We start from the raw sequence: 13,504 nt of genomic DNA, 5'->3' as shown, positions 1-13,504 counted from the left end.
GATTTGTGAAGTTAGAAAGGAACAAATCCATAAGAAAACCTCGCATCCTTAATTTAATATTTGAAAAGAAATAACTTTAAGCAGAGATTGAATCTGAATAATGATCATGTTATGTGGTAATGATGATGAGAAAGGTACAAAAATATTGCGTGGATTTGTAGACAAGCATTGTCATGTGGCTTTCAGGGTACAGTCAGATTAGACTTAAGTAATAAATCCCTATATATATCTACCCTAAGTAGCAATTTTCTTGTAAATCAAATAAATCCACTGTTATAAAAAAAACAAAAAGAAATAAAAGAAAATAGAAAGAAAAAGTGTAAGTAAGTAAATAGTGATAGATACAAAAAAAGATGTGCTAAAAAGGCAGTCTTGAAAGTGATGCACACACAGATATGAGATAGTATCAGATATGAAGGGGACAGAATGAAGAGTTTGAATCCATGCAAATAAAATAAAATAAAATCCCCATCCCACGATCAGTCATTCACATGTCCTTTTCCAGAAAATAAAAACAAAACTGATATATAAATAAAACAATTTATTTATTTTATTTGTGATATATAATTTTCAATAATGAAGCAAATCACTCTATATTTAGAAATAAAAATAAAAGTTACAATATTTCACATAGTGCCCATGTGTAAAGATAAGTATTTTGTTAACCCTTCTCTTTGTTCCATTTTATGTAATGAGAGAAATATTAACTTATAGATAAATTAATAACTATTAATTTATACATTAATTAATAACTTATTAATTTATGAAATTATTTTTATTATTATTTTCAATAAACACATCTTTTAAAAAAAAAAATTACGCTATATTATTCATTGTACAATTAGTTCAATACACTATAGAGTCCGTTTCACGAACGAAAGCTCTGAAAGTAGTAGTGGTATTGATAATATTTTGTTGAATTATGAGAAAATTATACTAGAGATTCTAACTGTGTTAACAAAAGTGAGGGACGAGATTGATGGTATGTGAACTTCAATAAGAAACAATCGATAATCAAATTATATTTTATTAAGCATTCGTAGATCTATAAATTATGTAACACTGCACCATGTAATTTAAGAATTATTTATATGCATTATTAATTTATATATTATATGGGGCTTCTTAAAGTTTTTGAATGTGTAATATCTTATAAATTTAGTGTATTATTAATTTAACATGTTGTCCCCAAGTCGATATCGGAAAAAAATATTATTTAAACAAGATTATTAATTATCGGGTATTAACTTATCGAGGAGGTTGTACTGTATATTAAAATATGCACTCTCTCTCTCTTCTATTGATCTGTGCAAAAAACAGAGTGCCTGTTCTTCTATGTGATTAGAGAGCTCAACAAACGAGAAAGAAATTAAAGTAGAGAGAGAGAGAGAGAGAGAAAGCTGGTCTCAACTTCCCTTTTTCCACATTTGATCATTTTGCAGCTCTCCTCCCTTTTGTCTCTCAACTTCAATCATCAGTATCTTAGTGAAATCGAATTCTTGTTTTTCTTTTATCTTTTTTTATTCATTTGTTTGTGACATTGGGGCAAAGAAAAGATAGATGAATGTTTGAGCAGATTAATAATTAGCTTCTCAAAAGAAAATATAATGGGCTCCACCATCAAACTGCAAATCAATAGAAATTCGATTTACATTCTGCTGTTCTTGGGCTTCTTACTATTGACAATCTTCACTACCTCCCCTTCTCAGTTCATGGTTCAAGGTATATATATATATATATATATATATATATTCTAGCAGATAGATTTTCTTGAAAATTATTTCAAATCTTACATATTGGGCGTTACATCCATATAGCAAATAATATATTAAAAAAATAATTACGTATTTTGTTTTTCCAGGTAGACAACTACTCCCTGGTGATAACCTGGCCGTAAGTGTTTTGATCCTGCTCATATTTAATTAACTTATTATTTTCTCTGAGTTTTCCTGTTCCATTTGTTCAATATATATATATAATATATAATGAATGAATGCAGAGGAAAAATGGAGAGAGACAGATAATTATGAGATCGCAGTTGATAGGATCAAGGCCTCCGAGATGTGGTGGGAGTTGTGAGGCAGTTCAAATTCCAATAATCAAATTTGAAATTGCTTATTCAAGAGGAGATCATATTTCCAATTATAAGCCAATCTGTTGGAAATGTAAATGTGGTCACCTCATTTTCGACCCTTAGAAAATAAATACAAATTAATCCAACTTTTTGTTTGTTATTTGGAATGTGGTTTTTGCTTTCAACTGTCCATACTTTTTTTTCCCTTTCTTTCTTCGTTCTTGTAAATCCCAGGTGAAATCCTTGATTTGTTATCATCTCACCTTTTTTGTGGTATATTTCATCTTATTTGTAAATTTCTGCCTCTCTTAATTCAGCTTCCTTATTTTTTATTTTTTTAATGCCTTTTTTATCATTAACAATTTTGCTATAGTGTATGAGTGCTTGATTAGGATCATTAAAAAAATATTTTTGTATATATAGGTTATGATTTTACAGTGTGTTCGCTCAATAATCTTGTTTTTTTCTTCTTTTTTTCTGGTTGTAGTCTTGTAGACGTACTTTTTGTTTTTGGATAACTCAAGAGAAGGCTGATTATGCAGACACTTTATTACGTCATCACTCTACAATCTATCTAATCTAATGAATCAAAGTACCTTGGTTTTGCTTACTTCTTGGCATTGATATTTTGATGTTTTGGGTTTGGATAGGGTGAGATAACTCTTGTTCTAAACTTATATTAGATATGCATTAATTATTATTAATTTTGTAAAATTAAATCTGGAGCCTAGGAAAATAACATGGCTGGTGTTGCAAATAATGAAGCATTTTACCAAAGTATTCTTCGACTAATTTTTTTATTAAATTAATATAAAATAGATTAACATCGAATTGTCTAATTTCCCTCTACTATATTTTAATTAAATAATCTTATATATAAAAGAAAGAAACGTTGGGCAACCCTAAAAACCCTAACGGTATTTTCATAATTATTTATTTTTAATATTTTTTCTCTACTAATTTTCAACCATTATTAATCTCCTATTTTTCATTAATATATCTCAAATTTTAAGAGATAAAGATAGAAATTTGATTTGTTAAATCTAAATCTATATATTTGGATTATAAATTTTAATATGTAAGATTAAAAAAAACTAATGATATATAAAATATAAATAATACACATTATTAAATTTTAGTGTGTTAGAGTACTATATTTTCTTATTACGTATTAAATTGGGTTTTTTTTTTTCAATTTTGAAATAATATCCCGTGCATCGCACCGGGGAAAAAATGCTAGTTAATTTAAATTCATTGTGACCGAGTTTTATTTGATGAATAATCGAAAAAAATGCATTCATTCGGATAGAACCTGAGACATCTTAGTATATTCAACACCCCTAACTATTCAAACACATTAACTTATTAGGATACATTAAACCATAATTGTATATATCAGCACAATATAAAATGATAATGAATATGAGTATTTAAACATTGTTAAATAAAATATTAATTATATTGCGACATTCATTATTATTAAATGATATTAAATAAATTATTAATAAATTTAATATAATAAAGTTTGAAAATATATAAAGAATTGCACTTCAATACGTCAAACATCTATCATTAATTATTTGATATTAAAAATATTAATAAACTCCATCATTTAAAATGTAAAGAATGCTCAATTAAATATAAAAAAAATGCATAACTTAATTCAAACTCACTAATGTTATTAAATCGATAGTGTGACAAATCAAAATAAAAAATAAAATAATATGTTTATTCAGAAAAAAAAAAATATAACTCATTCCAATTAGTAGTTTTCTTACTGTAAAATAAAATTATATACTACAAATACTATATTGTGAATTTTATTTTAATATTTAATTTAATCAAATAGTAAGATTTGAATTGATTAAGCTCAAATCCTTTCAATTAGTAAAAAATATTCAAATACTTGAATCGATTGCTTAACTATTGACATAATGTGTTACATAATTGATTTAACTAATTATAAGTAATGTCTAATATATTTTTAATTCAATTTTATCATGAAAAATAATAAATTTAATTCCGAACACATGTAAGAATATAATCGTAAATCGTAATATTTTATTAAAGCGTAATATTTGAACCAATTAAGCTCAAGTCCTTTCAATTTGTAAACATTATTCAAATATTTGAATCGATTAAGCGCGCTCAACTATTGACAAGAACGTCTTAATCAAATTAACTATTGTTAATTAAAGTATAATATATTTTTAATTCAATTTTATCATAAAAAAATAATTCCTAAATTACGTAAGAATCAATTCATAAGATTAACTAAAGCGTATGATTTGAATCAATTAAGCGCAAGTCCTTTTAATTTGTAAATATTATTCAAAAATTTGAATCGATTAAGTTCAACCATTGACAAGAACGTATTAATCGAGTTAATTATTTATAATTAAAGTTTACTATCCTTTTAATTCAATTTTAACAAAAAAAAAAATAATAATTTAATTCGTAAAGTCGTAAGAATCAAATCGTAAATCGTAAGATTTAATCTAACCGTGAACCGATTAAATCTTAAGATTTTTACGAATTAAATTTTATTATTTTTTATGATATAATTCAATAAAAAAGATACTAAACTTTAACTATACATAGTTTGATTAATACGCTATTGTAAATTGTTGAGTTTAACCGATTCAAGTATTTGAATATTGTCTACAAATTGAAATGAGTTGAGCTTAATCGATTCAAATCTTTGAATATCGTTTTTGAATTGAAAACACATGAGTTTAATTGATTCAAATCTTACGATGTAATTAAATCTTACAATTTACGATTCAGTTCAAACTTCTAATTCTTTCGAAATTCATTTTTAAATTACACGAGTTGATAAGTATTTCCTTAGATTTTTAAATTATATTATATAATGATTTGTTAGTATGAGATATTTTTAATATATAATAATAATTATATGAGAATTAATAATTTATTTAACATTATTTATATAAGTTTTATAATCATTATACATTGTAGCTTTGTGATATATATCCGTATTGTTATACGTTATTTTTAATTGTGTTGTGTCTCAATGTTAAGTATTCTTGTATACTTTAAGATGGTCACAAGTTCAAGTTCAGCCTGATGAAATTTTGGATGTGTGGTTTAATAATTTTTACGAATAATGATATAATTGACTTTATAAATTTTAATTCAGCAATAAATATAGATTTAAAATTGCATTAAAATAGAGAGGTAAAATTGACATTTCGTTAATAATTTATATTTGCCGATTTTTGTAAAATAATAATTGCACAAAGGGTATTTTCGTCTTCCTCGGCAACAACCTCATCTCTTGGTCTTTCACTACTTCTCGGTCTAATGCAGAGATTAAATATCGAGCTGTCACAAATGTCGTCACCGAAACAACATGGTTGCACAATCTCTTTCTGAGTTGCTCTGCCCTCTGCGAAAGTCACCATCGTTTATTGTGACAACGTCAGTGCCGTCTACCTATCAACAGTCATATTCAACACTCTTGCACGAAGCATGTAGAAATTGATATCCACTTTGTCCGCGATAAAGTTGCTTTGGGACACGCTCGAGTCCTCCATATCCCATTCGCCTACATATGCCGATATCTTCACGAAAGGACTTTCGACCCAACTGTTTCGAGAGTTTGTCTTCAGTCTTCACGTCCTTTCCATTACCGTTTCAACTGTGGGGTGCATTAGCCGACTATTGTTATTATTATTTATTATATTATTCTTGTACATATATCTTGTAATCTTGGCATGTGTATCTTTTAGATACCTTGTGTAATTGGTTAGGGTTACATGTAACTATATATATATCAATAATATACGTGAGACACACAATACTCTCTTTCTCAAATTCTATTATTCCTGTATCAACCACATTAATATTACTGTCAACCGCAACAATATTATTGTATTTGGCCTTTTATTATGTTTGCCTTTGTCTGCCGATCAACATAATAATTTTACTATAGTACACAATAATTACATAGTGATTTGTGTTAATATTACTGTGCTAGATAGTAATATAGCAATATGAGTGTGTTAAGTAGTAACATAGTTAATATTACTGTCAACCAAAGTAATATTTATGTTTTTTTTACGGGAGACAAATTGTTAAGGAAAAAATATTAAGAAACAAAAAAAAAAAAAAATCAACATCTTTGGTGACTGACGTTGACCACCAATCAGCGGCGGCGGTAACTATAATGATTTAACAGTGAACCCACCGTTGGATTCCACTATGAAAGGGCTATCTATACGTTTTGATTTCGTTCGATTTGGATCTCTAGATCTGTGTCTGTGGGAGTTCTCCCAAGAACGTGCGTTTTGACGGTGAATGTTCGGTTTTGAGGCATATCTCCCTCACCGGTGGTTGGAAATCAACGGGGCTTATACAGTTGGATTCTCCTTTTCAAGGGCTATCGGTGGGCGGTGGTTTTGCACTATTTAGATCTTTGCATCTGTTTTTGTGAGGATTTTACGACGCGTGCGCGGTACTGCCGACGAAGGGACTTCTAAGAGGCATAACTTCCTAACCGTTGGTCGGAATTTAACGGATGTTGTACCGTTGGAATCCTCTCTTCAAGAAATTTCGTTTGAGTATAATTTGGCACGATTTGGAGTAGGATATCTGGTGCTCTGATCATGTTACGGTCGGCGTAAAGAGTCCCACGTTGAAAGGACTCTTGGTAGCGGTGAGTTTTGAGATCCAAGGGATATTGATAGGGTTTTGGGCGTGAATTTGCAGGGAGAAACCTTTCCCGATGCTGCACATGGCGATGAAGGGTGGGCGTGGCAAGGAAACAGTTGGTAAGGGAGGGGAAACAGGCAAGGGCATGTCCAAACCCTTGCCCGCCCACCTGGTTACGGGTTTGGAGATTGGCGCGGCAGCTCCCACCACATCAGAGCCTATTACTTCGGTCATTTCTCAAACCGAAACATATAAGGCAGCAGAGGAACGTGGATGAGTTCCCACCAGTGACAAGGAAGCTCCGAAAACGTGAGCAAATTTCTTCAAAGGAACGCGCCCACCGCTGGCTGACTTGGCGCTCCACCCGGTGGAAGGATTGGATGACTCCGATGTCTTACCATTCGAAGAAGACGATGTAGAAGACTTGGATATGAGGGGTGTGTTCTTGATTGTCGGTTACTTTTCGGGGCCATTCTCGGAATAGATGCGATCAAGGACATCAACTCAAGATGGGGGCTCCCGTCGAAGTACCAAATCCATCCTACCAGGTGGATTTTGTTTAAATTCAAAACGGACCAAGATAGGACGAAGATTATGGAGTCGGGAAAGTATAACTCTGGTACTTCCACACTGTATGTTCGAAAGATGCCAAAGTTCTTTAACTTCGACATCAGAGACATGGTGTATGTTCCTGTTTGGGTGACGCTTCACAATATATCCGGAGAACTGTACAACCAGAAGTCCCTTTGTATGATTGGCCAAAAGATCAGTCGCCCGGTTTAAATGGTCAAGAATACTAAGGAGTTGGCCATCTTTGGTTATGCACGGATTCAGGTGGAGGTGGATGCTTTGAAACCTCTACGGAAATCGTTGACACTGATTAACTCGTTGAACCAATCCTATGAGGTTCCCATCGAGTATGGTTATATTCCGGTCTATTGCACTAAATGCAAGACGATTTCTCACATATCGGAAAAGTGTAGGGCTGATGTACTGAAGAAACGACATCGGATCCGGAAAAAGGCAGCACCCCATCCCCCCCGGAGGATGCTACGACCGTGACTCCACCTAAGCAAACTAAAGGAGGGGAAAGATGCCATTGTTCCATGGATGGGCACCCGCACGGAGGGTTTGAGTGATAGTGATGCTTCGGACGAAAACATTGGGGAGGAGGATGTGGCTGAATATGATGACTCGACGGATTGCTATGAAACGCCCATGCCTTCCGGGGAGGACCTACCGAACTTCAATAATAAAAATACTCATGTGGCTTCGACTCCGGGTGACCAGCCATTTGTTACGTTCAAGTAGAAGGACCTCCCGACTAATGCTATCCATGTGCCAAAAGAGAGGGATGACGCATTTCCACTGCGAGTGGAAGAGACGAAGACGCCCACTAGTGCAACCGATGAAGTTACGCCCTTGCCGCGGAGGGACATTGTTTTTCATATAGTTAAACAATGATCGTCGCCTGCTGGAACGTGAGGGGATTAAAAAATGCCATCATCCAAAACGAGGTCGCCGACCTCATTAAGAGACATAAGGTGTATGTATGTGGATTATTGGAGACGTAAGTATGGGATCCAGAGGTGTTGGAAGGGATAGGGGATGTTTGGTTATGTTTCCAATGAGAATTTCTAGTTTTCAAAATTTCTGAAGGAAAAAATAATTTATTGGTTTTTGTGTAGAAAATGAGAATATGTTTGGATGAAGGGGTATTTTTAGTTTTATGTAGGTATAGAAATGAGAATATGTTTGGTTGTGGTGAATTTTCTCTACGAAAGTACGTGCAAAAGTAGAATATAATGATTGAGGAGGATAATAATAATAATAATAATAATAATAATAATAATAATAATAATAATAATAATAATAATAATAATAATAATAATAATAATAATAATAATAATAATAATAATAATAATAATAATAATAATATTATTATTATTATTATTATTATTATTATTATTATTATTATTATTATTATTATTATTATTATTATTATTATTATTATTATTATTATTATTATTATTATTATTATTATTATTATTATTATTATTATTATTATTATTATTATTATTATTATTATTATTATTATAATAATAATTATTGTTGTTGTTGTTGTTTATATTCTTATATTATTATAATTATTATAATTATTATCATTTTATTATTTATTAGTATTATTATTATTATTATTATTATTATTATTATTATTATTATTATTATTATTATTATTATTATTATTATTATTATTATTATTATTATTATTATTATTATTATGATTATTATTATTATTATTATTATTATTATTATTATTGTTATTGTTATTATTATTATTATTATTATTATTATTATTATTATTATTATTATTATTATTATTATTATTATTATTATTATTATTATTATTATTATTATTATTATTATTATTATTATTATTATTATTATTATTATTATTATTAATTTTTTTTTAGTAGTAGTAGATAGAGAAATTGGGAGGAAAGAGAGTGTAGATATTAATGAGGAGAGAGAAATGAGAGGAGAGAGAGTGTGAATATTAATGAGGAAAGAGAAATGAGTTGATGAAATAAAATATATAGGTTAGTAGTAGGTTTTAGTAGGTTTGAAAATTGAAAAAAGTATGAATAGTGTATTTTCAATAGAAATTTGATAAGAAAAAATGGGATTTTCGGGATAAAATTGTGAAACAAACATGATCTCGGTTTTATGAATAGTATAAAACTGGAAATTGGGTTTGGAAATAAAACCAAACATCCCCATAATGTCTCGAAAATTCAGGCACTGGGGTCAGGTGAACAATTTCCAACTTCATCGGGCGGGCCGTATTCTATTATTATGGAATCCGACAGTAGTTCAGGTGGAGACGCTCGGAATGACGGACCAACTCATTTATTGCAAAGTCTCTTGTCCTGTGCATCGGCAAATTAAGGTGAGCTTTGTATATGCATGGTTTTCAATTACTTCTCGCAGGCCGTTGTGGACGTTTCTTGCAACCTACATACGGTCGAGCTTCTACTTTACCATGGCTATGCTTACGGGATTTCAACACGGTTCTTCAACCGGTTGAAAAATCAGGAGGCAATGATGCGACCCCTTATATGGTTAACAATATCCAAGAGTGTTGCTGGTTAAACGGGCTGGATGATTTAACATCTATGGAATTTTATTATACTTGGTCAAATCATACTGTGTGGAGAAAACTTGACCGAGCTATGGTGAATTCGACTTGACTGCAAACATATAGAGGCAGCTCGGCTACTTTCTTACCGTTCGGGAAGCACTCGGACCACTCGCCGAGTGGGTAGGGAGCTGGTCTCTGGCACGTTCCGATTCTTCAATATATGGACGATGCATGGGGAATGTATAACAATTGTTAAAGACGTTACGACAGCTAATCGTCAAGGCAGCCGACAATGGGCGGTGATAAAAAATCTTAAGGAATTGAAATCCCCTCTCAAGAGTCTTAATCGGAATGAATTTTGTCACATTTCAGAACGAGCTAAACGGGCGTATCTTGATATTGAGAAGACCCAACAGCAGCTGCATGACGATCAACACAATGCAGCCCTGCAACAAGGAGTACTTAACCGATCGGAGAAGGCAAAATTTCTCACAAAGACGGAACGAAGCTTCTAGTACCAAAAAGTGAAGCTACATTATCTAAACAACAGCGATCGGCCACCAAGTTCTTTCATGGAATGGCTTAACGGAATGCTCAGCGGAACCACGTGGCATCTATTCGACGCGCGGATGGGACGATGACCACATCACGTGTGGAAGTCCATGCAAATTTTTTGAAGTTTTACATGGAATTCTTAGGAACACGTCGGCCTTGCGAAGCTATTGACTTGGAGGTTTTACATTCCGGGCCATGGATTCACGAGGATGATAGTGCTACTCTTATGGGTCCAATCTTTAATTCAGAAATAAAGGATGCATTGTTTGATATCTCGGACAACAAAGCTCCGGGGCTGGACGGTTTTACTGCCCACTTTTTCAAACACTCATGGGACACGGTTGGGCCACTCTTGACGGAAGCAGTGTAAGAATTTTTTTGGAGTGGCTCTTTACTGAAGCAATGGGATAACACGGTACTTGTCTTCATCTCGAAGAAAGTACAAGCTCAAGAAGTGGGGGATTTCCGACCAATAGCTTGCTGTAATGTGATCTATAAGGTCATTGCCAAAGTCCTAATGATCTATAAGGTCATTGCCAAAGTCCTAACAACCCGTTTAGGCAACGTTCTACCAAAGATTATCGATAAAACACCATCAACGTTTGGGGGGGGGGGGGGGGGGGGGGGGATTGATCACGGAGAATATATACTTGGTGGAACATCTTATGCGGCATAACGAGAAGAAGAGTATTTCTCTTAGATGCTTGTTGAAGATGGATTTACGCAAAACATATGACTCGGTTAACTAGGAATTTCTCCAAGCTATGTTGGAGGGCTTGGGTTTCCCAGTTAAATTCATGGGATGGATTATGCAATGCGTAACTTCTGTATCATATTCGATCTCGATTAACGGTGAGACGAAGGGGTTCTTTCCTGCCATGCGTGGATTAAGGCAAGGAAATCCCTTATCGCCCTACTTGTTCGTCATATGCATGGAGTACCTCTCCCGGCTACTTCATGTACGTCCGATAGAACAAGAACTTAACTACCACCCGATGTGCCATCTACACAAGATAACACATCTGATTTTTGCGGACGATCTAATGGTATTTTCTCGAGGAGACGTGGAATCATTCCATATCCTCGCCAAGACTACGAATTTGGGCAGGTTTTGGGGCTCAAGGAAAATCATGCGAAGTCTAATATTTTCTTAGCGGGAGTTAAATTGGGGCACCGATTAGAGATCGAAAATGAGTTTCACTTTTCCACGGGAGTGTTTCCGTTTCGATACCTTGGAATTCAACTCGCTGCATCTAAAGTACGAGTGCTCAACTATCAACCACTGCTCGACAAAATCGAGCAAGCCATAGGAGCGTGGACATGCCAAACTCTCTCTTACGCCGGCCGTTTGGAGATTTTGAAAACCGTGGTTCAATGTATGTGTTGCTATTGGTTATCAATATTTTCGATCCCACATGCAATTATCGAGAGTATTGAGAAACTATGTAAAACAATTGTATGGGGTGCGGCTGTCCCGAAATTGGCATGGCCGAAGATGTGCAAACCGAAGGAAGAAGAGGGTTTGGGCCTCATTGATTTCACTGATTTGAACCGAAGCCTTCTCGTGAAAAACTTGTGGGATTTTCACTTGAAGAAAGACTCTGTGTGGATACAGTGGGTGAATGAATTTTATCTTAAGGAACGAACCATATGGGAGTGGTCACCGCCACTCACAGCTTCACCCTTCTTCAAGAGCAACATCCGAATCCGAGACGAACTGGTTGAGAGCGCGAGGACTACTCAGTTTCTTATTGCTAAGTTAGAATCTTGTACGGAGTTTGGAAAATTAAATGTGAGTAAAGTATACGACTGGATTAGGGCTAAGGCCCCGATCAGACCGTGGGGTAAACATCTTTTGGCTCCATCTATAACACCAAAGCACTCGTTTATCCTATGGATGGCATCTACGAATCGAATCGCCACAATGGACTGAGTGGAACGACAGGGGCGTAGAGTTGCCAACTCTAAATGCGTCTTGTGTGGCGTGGTGGACGAGACTAAGAAGCACCTCTTCTTCACATGCAGCATGTCTCGAGAGGTATGGGACAACATACGGATATGGTTGGGTATCCGCCAACGACCAACCACATTGGGTGCATCATTTAAATGGCTCAAGAAATACGTACGAAGGAAGTCGTACCACAGCAAGACGCAGCGATGTGCACTAGCAAGTCTCGTGAACCACATTTGGGAGGCTCGGAATAAGTGGAAATTTGAGAAAACTGGAACTACTCCGTAGGACCTCACAAGCAAGATCCAACTAGATGTTTACTCGACTATGTTCAGCCAGCACCCGGAGATAGCGATTTCAAGGACGAACGGATAACCGGTCAGCCTTATGCACCCATGAGTGCGTGATTTAGATACTAGGCTTCCGTGGGTTATCCCACTTTTATTTATTTTTATTTATGCTTTTAGTACGTTAGTTTATTTTTTATGCTTTCTGCAATAGGTTGTACGCTTTCCTCGGGTATACGCGTTGTAATTGTCTACGACTTTTTTTGATTTATAATATTTACATTTTAATAAAAAAAAAGTTTCAAATATAATGATTAATTTGTTTTTATATATTAATTTTAATTGAGTAAAATTTAAGTATGATAATGTAAACTCAAAATCTAAAACATATACTTAAAAAAAAAAACAAGATTTTATGTTGACAGTGGGATTCGAACCCACGCCCTTTCGGACCAGAACCTTAATCTGGCGCCTTAGACCAACTCGGCCATATCAACAATATTGCTTTCAATTACAATAGTCTGTATTTAAGTTTCATTTTATGGAGAATATATCACACATTTTTTAATTATAAAAAAAATATAAATTTTATAATATATTAATTTAAATTTGGAATTTCACACATTGAAGTCTATAAATATACTATACTAGTACTTCACCCGTACGATGCATGGTGGTCACCTTCGTGAACAAAGCCACTATTCAACAATTTAGGGTCGTAAAGAAAAATATTTCAAAATAAATATAAAACTAATACAAGTAAAGATGTTAAACAAAAACATTACTCCCAAAGCAATATAATATATGTTTAAAACTAATGC

General features: G+C 33.4%; 1 non-coding gene across 1 annotated transcript; it reads right to left on the bottom strand.

The window, feature by feature from the left end:
- Positions 1 to 13,099: 13,099 nt before the first annotated feature.
- Positions 13,100 to 13,180, bottom strand: TRNAL-AAG (transfer RNA leucine (anticodon AAG)). Its single transcript has one exon. It is a non-coding gene; the product is annotated as a tRNA-Leu (tRNA).
- Between the last annotated feature and the right edge of the window lie 324 nt (positions 13,181 to 13,504).

This window comes from Erythranthe guttata, chromosome 3, assembly GCF_056151865.1.
Source record: "Erythranthe guttata isolate IM_541 chromosome 3, IM_541, whole genome shotgun sequence".
Lineage (NCBI taxonomy): Eukaryota > Viridiplantae > Streptophyta > Magnoliopsida > Lamiales > Phrymaceae > Erythranthe > Erythranthe guttata.
The sequence above is the reverse complement of the archived record's forward strand: the minus strand, read 5'-3'. Positions and strand labels throughout refer to the sequence as shown.